The 12,002-nt window shown below is 40.3% G+C and overlaps 1 pseudogene; it reads left to right on the top strand.

Annotated features, from left to right (window-relative positions):
- The first annotated feature begins 3,987 nt into the window (after positions 1 to 3,987).
- On the top strand, positions 3,988 to 4,762 carry LOC129071595 (keratin, type I cytoskeletal 18-like; annotated as a pseudogene).
- The last annotated feature ends 7,240 nt before the right edge of the window (positions 4,763 to 12,002 follow it).

The following is a 12,002-nucleotide window of genomic DNA, read 5'->3' as shown; positions in this document are numbered from 1 at the left end:
GGCTCAGCAAAGGTGCAACGGTCTCTGCAAGCACTTCCACCTGGGAGAAAACTGTCCCTCCAGCCCTCATTAGGGAGCCAAATAACTCAGTCAAATTTTAGGCTTTGCTTTTACCATCACTTTTTAACTGAGCTTGGAGGAGACAGAGCCTGGTGCTGGGGAGCCCCACTCAGACAATAAGCTCTGCTCATCTGTCCTTGGCTATTTTCCATGGAACAAAGGACTTAGAGTTACTACTACCTGAAGGTACTTTCCCCACTTCAGGGTTAAAAGGAAGAGGATCCTGGATTCTACTCCCTGACATCTACAAGAGCGAATAGGTAAACTTCTGTGCCAGCGGCGCTATTCTCCTCTTCACTTACATTGGTCCACTGGATGCAGATACTCCAAAGCCACACATGCCTAAGCCTAATAAACATCTAATACCTCATTGGAATCCTAACTAATAACCTTATATCAAGTTTGTCAAGAAATATCATTGTAGTTATCTCAGTGGGTTGGCCAATTTGGGAAAGGCTCTCAGAAATGCTTACAACCCAAATGGTAATACCTCCCAGCAGGGTAGTGAAATGGGCAGGTGTAGGAAACACCATTCCAGAGAGAAAAGCCATATGCAGGAAATCACAGACTTTGTTATGACGAATCCGGGGGAGTAGGAAACATTGCTTTTTCTTCTTTTTTCCCCTCCCAGACAAACTCCATCCCCGCAGGTAGCGCCAAGCCTTCTCCGCCCTGATGTCTTTTTCATTTCATTCCTCTTCCAGAGAAAGATCGAGACATGAAAACATCCCAGACGGACTAATACTTTGGTGCTTCCCCAAAACAATACACTTAAAATATTTATTCAACATTTTAGATGGGGTTAGGGAGAAACCAATATTTGTATTATTTTATTAAAAAAAGGGGTTCAACCGCTCCCACTGGTTGAAGTAGAGTCAGTGTTCTGGAAAAAAGAAATCACATTTTTCTGTAATCTTGTTCTCATTTCTATTTTCTTTTGCAATTTACTGGATCAGACTTCTTAGGAGACATACCAAAGAATATAAAATTTAGGCTTTGTTCAACAGTTTGAAATTCATTCCAGAAAAAACAGCTTGGCTCTATGCATGATTTGATTTCAGAATTTCAGTTGACTTCATCTGCAGCTGTTCATGGCAAAACTGATCAACAGACATAGGTCAGCTCTAGAGGGGAGGTTTCTGATTCTCTGTTTTTTAAAATTTCCATGTGAAAGCATTGTCTTCTTTGGTAGAAGCAAAACAAAATTGCCTTCACCAAGAAATGAGGAGTTTTATATAGAAACCTTAGTTAATCAGCACATTTCTGGTTTTGCACTGGTGTCTGGGACAGGTACCTGGATTTATCATTCCTTAATACAGCTGTGTCCCTCAAATAAACAGAACTGTATGCTCCCATTGGTCTTCCACAGAGCTCTGCTCGAGGTCATACTGTAATCGTTTTTGCATCTTTGTCCTCTACTAAATTCTGAGCTTGCTTAGGTCAGAGACCATATTGTCTTCATGAAGCCTAGTGGGCCTTCAATAAGTGAATGAATAAATGCCATGGGCAGGTAGGAAAGATCAACCAGCACTAGGCCTGCGTGTGGGATATCAATGAAAAATCTGAAATCTCACTGCATTAGAAATGCTCAGCTACATGATGAGCAGAAATCCCAATCAATCTTAAGTTGCCAAAAATTCAGAGAATTTATCCATACATTGCCTTTTTTTTTTCTTGTGTGTGTAGTTCACACCAAACACCCATCATCGCTAATTTGATACAAAGCAGAAACAACAGGTACTGACTTAGGATCTCTACATCTGTTTCTTATTAAATTATAACATCCCTGTGTCATAGGTGTTATTAGCCTCTATTTTATAGGTTAAATAACTAAATTCATAAAGGCTAAGTAAGTCCGTGATCCCTGAGCCAGAGATGAAGCTGGCCTTTGGGGGCACCTCTGCCTTCTCCTTCCACCATGGCTCCCGTTATCGTCACACATTACGTATCTCACTATGGAGCTATAAGGAACAAGGGACACTCAAGCATTATATTAATTAGAATTTTCATATGAGAGTCAAGAAATCAGAGACTAATTCTCCCCAGCCTCAGTCCTGAAATTGAAATACAGTAATATAAAAATGTATCTTGATTTCCCCCCAAGGAATCACCCTCTCTTATCCACATAGTGAGCATTAACAATTAATGGGAAGTGCTTTCAAAACCATATAACATCATTCTTAATATTTATGATGCCCATGAAACACACAAACATCTGTTCTGTCGAGTTATAACTGGGAAAGCATACTTAAGTGCTAAACTTTGTCTCTCATATAGACAAGTCAACTTTTAAGTAGTTTCCCCTCTGGAGATATCTAAATAGCAAGGATTCCAAGAATATGGGAGGAAGACAACTTTAGACTCAACTCATCTTGAGGAGTACTGGTTCATTGTATTAGGGCCAAAAGCACATGATAACTTTAAACGGAATCAAGTTATGTTTAAATGGTTGACATGATTTTTCATACTGAAGATGACTGCAGTGCACCCCTAAAGCTGAAGTTAAGGTTTCCCTCTGAGAAATAAGAGTAGAAAAGCCTCAAAAATTGTTTTGATGAGTGAGATCATCCATCAGCAGGAAAGACAAATCTAAGAAATCAGCTGTTAAAGTAAGACTGAAAAAGAGTTGAGCACACCCCAAATCCAATTCAGTTGGCTGCGAATACCTCAGGGAGCAGGCCTGACTTAAGGTAAATTGATAGGAAAAAAGTCTTTTATTCTGTTTCTAAAGAGACTATGTGAATGTAGAGAATGGTCAGCTTGGTTCTCTGATGACAGAGTTGAGTCAGTGGAACCAGTACCTTCAGCAGAACTTTCTGCCTGTCTATGTAGCTAATGTGAGCTAGTCTCTGAGTGCACTAACACAGTTTAGTGTAGCAAAGCTGAGGACCAGACCTTAAACATCAATCACATACAAATACCTAGTCTTTCCCCGCTGACACTTCCTCAAGTTACAACAAACACAAGGTTAACATAACAGCCACAGCAACAATAATGGCCACTAACAATTGTTCAGCTCTTACCAAATGTCAGGCATACTTCTAAAGCTTCACATATGAATTACCCACTGAGTCTTCACTGCAACCCTATGAGGTAAAAGAGAAAACTGATGTACACAGAGGTTCTGTGATATGTTCTAGGTCATAGGCTAATAAGTGGTGGCACCTAAATTCTAACCTTGCTAGGCTATTGACATTCTTAATGACTCCTTGAGGGTGGGAGTCAAGCAGAAACAATATGAATATATTTTAATAAGATGTTCAAGCAAGGGTTCTTTTGTTCTTTTGGTTGCAAGATACAAAACAGCACTCACACTATGTCAAATAAAATGTTGGGTGAAGCTCACCCTAAATCAAGTAAGGTATTCTTCTCACATAATAGCTTATACTTATCTCTGTCATAGAATTTGCTATTGCATTTACTGCCCTGTGTTATAATGATCTGTTTATATGTTCATTATAATTATCCCACTTGACACAAATAACTTAATTACTTTTTTCTCTTTTATTTACTATTATATCCTTGGTGCCAAGAAAAGTGTCTGACAAATGGTAGGTGCTGAAGAAATATTTGTTCAAATAAAAAGTAGGGTTGGGGACAATGGACAGGGACAGGGATGTTAGTCAATTACTTTAATGATTAAAAAAGTAAGGATGTACCCATGGGGATGTAAAGTACAGTATAGGAAATGGGGAAGTGGAGTAGCCAAAAAACTTACATGCATGACCCATGGACATGAACAATGGTAGGGGGATTGCCGGAAGTGGTCATGGTGCTGGGTGGAGGGGGCTAAACAGGGAAAAATCAGGACAACTGTAATAGTGTAATCAATAAAATATAATTAAAATTAAAAAAAATAAAAGCTAAAAAAAGAGTAAGAACATATGGGACCTGGCTCTTGGCCTCTTGCCTTCCTCCCTGAACAACATGGGCTTCAGCATCCTCACCAGCTTCTCCACCAGCTACCAGCTCCTGGGCTCCGTGCTGCCACCCAGCCATTGGGCTGGCTGGACAGCCGCATAGGCTGCAGAAATGCAGGCCCTGGGGATTCGGTGCCCCAGATCTCTGTGTCCCACTCAACCGGCGGGCAGGCAACTGGGGTTCTGGGACTTGGCCACAGGAATTGATGGAGGTCTGGTGGGTATAATGGGCACCCAGAGTGAGAATGAGACTAGGCAATGCCTGAGTGACATCCTGGCACCCTGCCTAGAGAGAGTGAGGAGTCTGGAGGCTGATAATTGGAGACTGGAGAGCAATATTCAGGAACACCTGGAGAAGAGACTGTGGGTAAGAGACTGGGGTCATTATGTCGAGACTGTCAAGGACCTGAGGGTTCAGATCCTTGCAAATTCTGTGGACAATGCCTACATCGTTCTGCAGATTGATAGCACTCTAAATTGCTGCTGATGACTTCAGAGTCAAGTATGAAAGGGGGCTGGCCATGCTCCTGTCTGTGGAGAATACCATCAGTGGGCTCCAAAAGGTCATTGATGACGTCAGTATCACTCAACTGCCGCTGGACACAGAGATCGAGGCTCTCCAGGAAGAGCTGGTTTTGATGAAGAAGAAGCATGAGGGGGAATTAAAGGGTCTACAAAGTCAGATTGCCAACTCTGGGTTTACTGCGGAGTTGGATGCCTCCATGCATCATGCATTCAGTTGCTCGATGGGAACTCTGAAGGCCATTTGGAGAACAGCCTGAGGGAGGTTGAGACATGAATTGCTATGCAGATGAAACAGCTCAATGGGATCCTGCTTCACCTTGAGTCAGAGCTGATCTAGACTCAGGCAGAGGGGCAGCACCAGGCCCAATAGTGCGAGGCCCTGCTGGACATCAAGGTCAAGCTGGAGGCTAAGCTCACCAGCTACCTTCACCTGCTGGAGGAAGGGAAGGACTTTGATATTGGTGATGCCCTGACAATAGCAACTCCATGCAATCCATCCAAAAGACCACCACCCGCAGGATTGTGGATGACAAAGTGGTGTCTGAGGTCAGTGGCACCAAAGTCCTGAAGCATTAAGGCACAGAAACAGGGAATCCCTTGTGGGGCAGGAGGCCAATAAAAAAATTCAGAGATCTACCAGGGGAAAAAAGCGAAAAACAGAGTCAGTTAGACTTCATGGGAACTTAAAATCAGGAACAGGGCTTATTCTTCTGTCCTGCATTCTACTCATGATATCTTGCTTCTGCACTTTTTTTGCATAAATATTCCACTTTTTTTTCCAAACAGGCTTCTTTGCTTACTTATAGCTTCTGCCCCCTCCTAATTTTGGCTTTTGTGAAACTTTGGAAAGCCCTCCTGCCAAAGCAAGGTTTAGTTGACCTTCCAGTTCTGGAGCTCATCACTACCTATAGATTCAGTGTCTACTAACTGAGGTTTTCAGGAGAGAGACTCTGACTGGTTCAGTTAGGTCAGTAGTTCTCCAGGCGTCCAATAAGCTGTGGCTGGAGTGTTGCTTGACAACAGCGGCTGTGCAGTCTTGCACTCTTGTCAAGGAGGCAGCTTTCACAGAAAAGATTGTGGGCTGGGTATGTACCCCCAAGATAGGTCTCCTAGAGATGTCAAACTGATGTTTCTCTCCTTTTGAAATCTAGACAATTTTTTAAAACCACCAAAGAGTACATTGTAAATTACATAGAAAATTTATAGTCATACATTTTCTGTATTTTAACAGGGAATTTCTATGGACTGTCATTTTCCAGTTGCTTGCATTTTCAATTTGTTCCTTGATTGCTTAAAACACAGACAACTTTTCTTTTTTGCCTTGCAATGAAATGTTCTATTTTGATATGGTATGTGTTAGTCATAGTGTTTGCATTTTCATTATGATATCAAGAAGTTAATCTGTTCCACTCTTTTTAACTAGTGTAGTTAAGGGCTTTTGATGGTTTCCTGTGATAATTGCATTACGATTTTCACCCTTCTATGTCTTGGGCTACATAATTTCTGAAGTGTTAAGAGAATTGCCTGATTTCCTTCCCTTCACTCTTGGTTCCCTGTATATATGTTTTATAGATTTTATTTATTTATTTTTAGAAAGAGGGGAAAGGAGGGAGAAAGAGAGGGAGAGAAACATCAATGTGTGGTTGCCTCTCCTATGCTCCCTACCAGGGACCTGGCCTGCAACCCAGGCATTTGCCCTGAGTGGGAATTGAACCAGCAACCCTTTCATTTGCAAACTGGCACTCAATCCACTGAGCCACACCAGCCAGGGGTTCCTTGTATATTTTTCTTTATTTCTCTTTGTATAGCCTTCACTTCTTCCCTTATTTTGTGGCTGTACTCAGTTGCTTCTCTGAGCATACTGATCATCAGTGTTTTGAGCTCTGGCATCTGATAAGTTGGCTATCTCTCTGTCGCTTAGTTCTTTTTCTAGAGTTTTGGTCTGTTCTTTCATTTGGGCCATATTTCTTTTTCTCCTCAATTTGGCAACCTCCCTCTGTTTCTGTGTATTAGGTAGAGCTGCTTTGACTCCTCATGTCGGTGCCCCTGTTATATTGTGAGGGATAGAGCCTTGTATTCGCCAGGCATCTAAAACAGGAACAGAAACCTAGAAATGGAGATCACATAGAGGATTATCAGTGGGGAAGGGGAAGGGGCAGAATAGGGGAAAAGGTGCAGGGAATAAGAATCATAATTGGCAGGTACAAAATAGACAGGGGAATGTTAAGAATAGTATAAGAAATGGAGAAGCCGTAGAACTCATATGTACGACCCATGGACATGAACTAAGGGGGTGGAAGCTGGAGGGAATGGGCATATCCGGTGGAGGGGGGAAAGGGGGAAAAATAGGACAATTGCAATCATATAATCACTAAGGTGTACTTAATTTAAAAAACCACAAGATATGCTTTGCATTAAAAAAAGAACATTGCCTGAAATTTTACCTGTAATTCTTGATTTAATACTGGTTCTGAAGAGCCCTAGATTGTCCTTAATTTGCAAATGAATTCCAAAAGATCACTTCTAAGTCAGTTGCTTGAAACTGAAATGCATTCTCCTAGTGGTGCACAAGAGGTTATTTAACCTATAATATGTTCACTCAGTTATTCCATGAAGAGCCACTATTTGACTGGCACTGTGTTAAACAACTGTATTTACAACATGAACAAAACAGGCATGTCCCCATGACATTTATAATTTATAGGAGGATCACACGTAGGCAAACAATTACATTAGGGCTCGTTGTAATAGCAGATCCTGGGTGCCTGGGACATCATAGGTTCTCCCAAAATACTCATAGGATGCATGACTCAATAGGTTAAAAATGAATAATTTACACTTATTATTTCATTTAATCTTCACACTTCTCTGAAGACTTAACCTTTTAAAATCTCTAATCCTAACTAAACTGGTTAGTGGTTCCACTAAGAAAGACAGCTTTACAATAGATATATTTTTTAACTTTTTACGGAAAGACAATATAAAATATATACAGATATGTATGCATGTCAAGTCCAACTCATGCATATTCATAAACTGAACACACCTGATCAAGAAATAGACTTTATCAGCATCCCAGAGCTTTCCTCATGCCTTTCACGATCACTACACCGTCAAAGATAAAAGATATTATTTGTAAATTAAAATAGGTTGGCTGGCAGTAGAGTGCTAGTGAAGAAGAAAAATACTTAAGTAAACCTTAAGATGTCCATTTAGGACTCAATAAAATGTGTTACCAGGCTTGTTTATCTTGTTAGTTATGATTAGATTCAGCTGTACATAAATGAAAATTCAAAATAAGATGGCTTAAGTAAGGCAGTTTATTTCTCTTTAACATGAAAGAAGTTTAAAAAGAGATATTTAGGGTTGATTTGGCAGCTCCATAGTTATCAGAAACCCAATTGCCTTCTATTTTACAGAACAACCATTCTAGGCCATAGCTAATGATGACCAAGATGGCTATTGGAAATCCATCCATCACCTGCATATTCCAGACAGGAAAAAAATGGAACGGCAGAAGGACTTTGCCTCCCAGCTGATTAAGTTTACTCCCAAGGAGTCTGTCCCCAGGTCCCTCATAACATTTCTGTTTTTATATACTTGTCCAGAATTTAATCATGAGGCCATAGGGTTCTTAAGGGAAGCTGGTCTTTTAGCTCAGTACATTGAGCTTCCCAATGACATAGGAGTTCTGTTAGTAAGGAAGAAGGAGAGAACATATTTGCAGTAAGCAACTAGTAGTGTCTACTATAGTTATGTTGACTTTTATCATAATTGCTTATCATGTATCACATTGTCTAATGAAATTTTCCTCCTAGGAAGGGAAAAAAATGGAAATTTAGGTGTCACATATAAGGAATTGAACGATGATTTCAAAGATAGGTGTCATGTGTAAGAAAGTGGGAGATGAGAGTTCAAAAGAAATTCATTTGGGTCTAGCCAGATTCAGTTTCTTGCTGTAGGCCATGCAACCAATCAGCAAACCTCTCTAAGCCCAAGAATCTCACTGGTAAATTGTAGCAGCTACACCTCCCTTCCAATTACAGCAAGTCATGGTAGAAAAATTTCTCTAAAAAGCTCTGTCTGTGTGTGTGTGTGTGTGTGTGTGTGTTAGGAATTAGCTAGAAAAATTCAAACTAATAGTATTAAATCCTCACAGGTATGTTTTCTTTCAAGTTTAGTATTTTGAGATCAGCAAGTAGGTAAATGTTATACTAGACCCTGGCTTATTATATGGATTTATACCTAGAACAGGTTAGATCTTGTTTCCCACAAGAAAAAACTACTTATATAAAAAGGCTAATACACCATGATTCTAAAGCAGGTGCTACTGCTGTCTTCTCTTTCACTATGTTATAATGTTGGCTCAGTTCCAAGAAAAACCCTCCCTGAGGCTGGGTGAAACTAGGAGCAAGTTGTACTTTGAGGCCTTCTTGCCTATCATTTTTGAACAGGTGAAATATGATTAGAGTGAGCCTCCAGGGCTGTCTGTATCAGTAGAGCTAACTATGTAAACATCAGGAAGAGCAGGAGGTAGAAAGGGAGATCGGCAGCTGTCAAAAGGGCAGGTCTCTAAAGGAGAATCCTCTGGGCTTAACTAGGAGATGGAGCAGGGAAGCAACTGGGAGAGATGAGAATCCTTGTAGAGAGAAAGAATAGGGAAAAGGAGGAAAGGGCCAGAGGGAGGTTCCCAAGTAGACAAGGGAGTTGCAGTGAGCACGTACAGGGTCCCAAGCCCCAGGGATCGGCCATTGTGGTGGAGCGAGGGCCAAATGGTTGATTCAGTGAATGTCACTGAGCACCTGCTTTGTTGAAGGCACTGTGCTAGGTGATACAGGGGACACAGATTTAAACCAACATGAACCCTGCCCGAAGAGTGCCGATAGTCACCAAACTATCAAAGGAGATAAAGCATGGGCTTAAAGTATGTCACAAGTTTTATGGTGACGAATGCTGTGAAAGAAGAGTAAATGGTATTTCCCAGAAGTTCAGTGGAGGAGGGGAGTGCAGCTGCAGGAATGGTGAAGGTAAGGTGAGGCAGGGAGAAAGGACTGTGGAAGGTCTGAGGACATATCCTTTGGGTTGGATTGTGAAGGATGAGCAAGAGGGGTACAGGTCCTAAGGGTAAGAAGACTAAGAGTTTTGGGCAGTGGGGAGGGTGGGCAGGTGGGTCTTAAGAAACACACGGTGGCTGTGAAGAAGATGGAGTTACGAGGCATGGCAGGATGATGACATTTCATTGTCCTACAGAGCATAGTTGGGAACGCAGGACCTCATAATGTAGAATCTGCTTTAGGGGATAGCCTCTGAAGGAAGAACCAGGAAAACATCTCCTCTCTCTCTCAGTCTAGAGTTTCTGCTTCTCCTAATTTCTCTGACATACCTCAGAGTATGATTTTAGCAACATCAGTATTGTGTCTCATTTGCTGACATCATCATAAAGACACTAATGAACACCCAACTCTGTAACCTTTCATCCTAGGTATGGTGGCTGCAGATGCAGCTGAAGAAGGTGGAGCAACTTAGAGAATGTGGGTGAAGAGAGAGAGACAGGGACAGGAAGAGACAAAATGATTGCAGCAGTTGTCCTTTTACAATAAATCAGGTGGACTTATTGACAAGGTTTTCTTGATAAGATACCAAAAGCACAGGCAAAAAAAAAGAGACAAAAAACCAAAAAAGAAAACAAAAAAAACCCCAAATAAACAAGTGGGACTAATCAAACTAAAAAGCTTCTGAGGATATGGAGAAAAGGGATCCTTATACACTGTTGGTGGGAATGTAAATTGGTACAGCCATGATAGAAAACAGTATGGAGGTTCCTGCATGATCCAGCAGTCACACTTCTGGGTATATATCCAAAGGATATACCAGTGTCTCAAAGAGATGTCTGCTCTCCCATTTTCATTGTAACATTATTCACAATAGCCAAGATATGGAAGCAACTTAAGTGTCATTAAATCATATGTGATCATATATATACATACGTACATCCACACATGGTGGGGCAAAAGGTTTACAGTTGTATGTGAAACAGAATTTATTCTTGCATTATTATCTACTAATTATTGTATTATTTTCCACGTGAACAAAATTTTGGATCATACTTGCTCTCATTTACTTTCCATGTTTTTCTTACCCTCGGCCTCTGTCCATTTGCCAAGCCTGGTACCACATTCTTTCCATATTGTTTCATCTCTCCTCTTCTGGCCCAGTTCTCCCATTGCTGCTATTAATCCAACACCACACTCTACTAAACAACTCTGAGGAGCTTACAGAGTAGTTTGAGACACAATGCTGATGTCGCTAAAATGTTAATTACAAAGTGTACACCCTTTAAAGGACTCTTACAAAACACAGAATTAGATGGTGAGACTATAATCCATAGACTTGACTGGACTCTTGTATATCAGGTTAATTTAAAGCATACCCACTTGGCTATTAGTGAGTTGTTCTTAATGGAAAGGAGTTACATGAATTGATTTATTGTACATAGGGCACGATCTAAGCTGTCACTGCTTTGTATCTAAATTTGATTTCTAAAGGGTATCCAGGTGAAAGAATCACTTTTCAGATGAAAGAAAAATTCCAAAGAAGAACATACATGATAGAGTCATAAATACTTGTTAGCCTGCGGCAAGCAAAGTTTATATAGCAGTCTTTTTGAATATTTATTCGTTCTTGGAATGGTTTAAATTAGTACTTTCATTCAAAGCCCCAAAGGCATTATGTTTTCAGCAAAAATAATAATCCTTATAACGTTAACTGACTTATGTATGTTTTTCTTCTTATCTTGTTGAGAGAAGGAAGTCATAAAGCTAAGAATCTGGTTTTAGTAGTAGGCTTCAAAGAAAGAGATACTACCTATACTGCAGAGAACTGGTATACTGAAATCCTTTTACTCTTTTCATTTATTACTTAAATCTAGTTGCACAGTGTAATCTGTGGATCACTCAAATAAGAAGGGGCAGTCCTCCATAAATGATGCTTCTACTTGGCAAGTTCACTGAGCCCTGAAATCTTGTTTGCAAAAATCAGATTGAATCCAATTGGTTCAGGTACCTTTCTTTAACAAAAGGATTCTTAACTCTATGACATCAGCAAGATATCAAAAAGATTAGCTGAAAGTCACTGGGTCTATGCAATGGAATAAATTATATATATTACCAGATAGTTCGGTATAAACATATATATTAGGACACTTGATAATGGTAACAAAAACCAACTTGAAGTAGCTTGAAGCAAAAGAGGGAATTTATTACATGGTTAAAGGGTCATCTCAGGCTGAGAAGCAGCCAGGTTTCAAGAAGCAAATAGCATCGAGTACAGGATAATTATCCAGATTCTGGCTCTCTTGTATTCTTCTCTCTTTACAACGTGATTTTTCTCTCTATAGACCAAGTTTTATGCCATAAAGTTTTATTTTGTTGTTGCTACCATTTGTTTGAAATTTGGGGAATCATAAAGGCTTCTGGACAAATCCTTTGCACATGCCAA

Source organism: Pteronotus mesoamericanus, unplaced genomic scaffold (assembly GCF_021234165.1).
Source record: "Pteronotus mesoamericanus isolate MK-2021 breed Mesoamerican mustached bat unplaced genomic scaffold, CSHL_Meso_final contig_269, whole genome shotgun sequence".
Lineage (NCBI taxonomy): Eukaryota > Metazoa > Chordata > Mammalia > Chiroptera > Mormoopidae > Pteronotus > Pteronotus mesoamericanus.
This window is presented reverse-complemented; position numbering and strand designations above follow the sequence as displayed.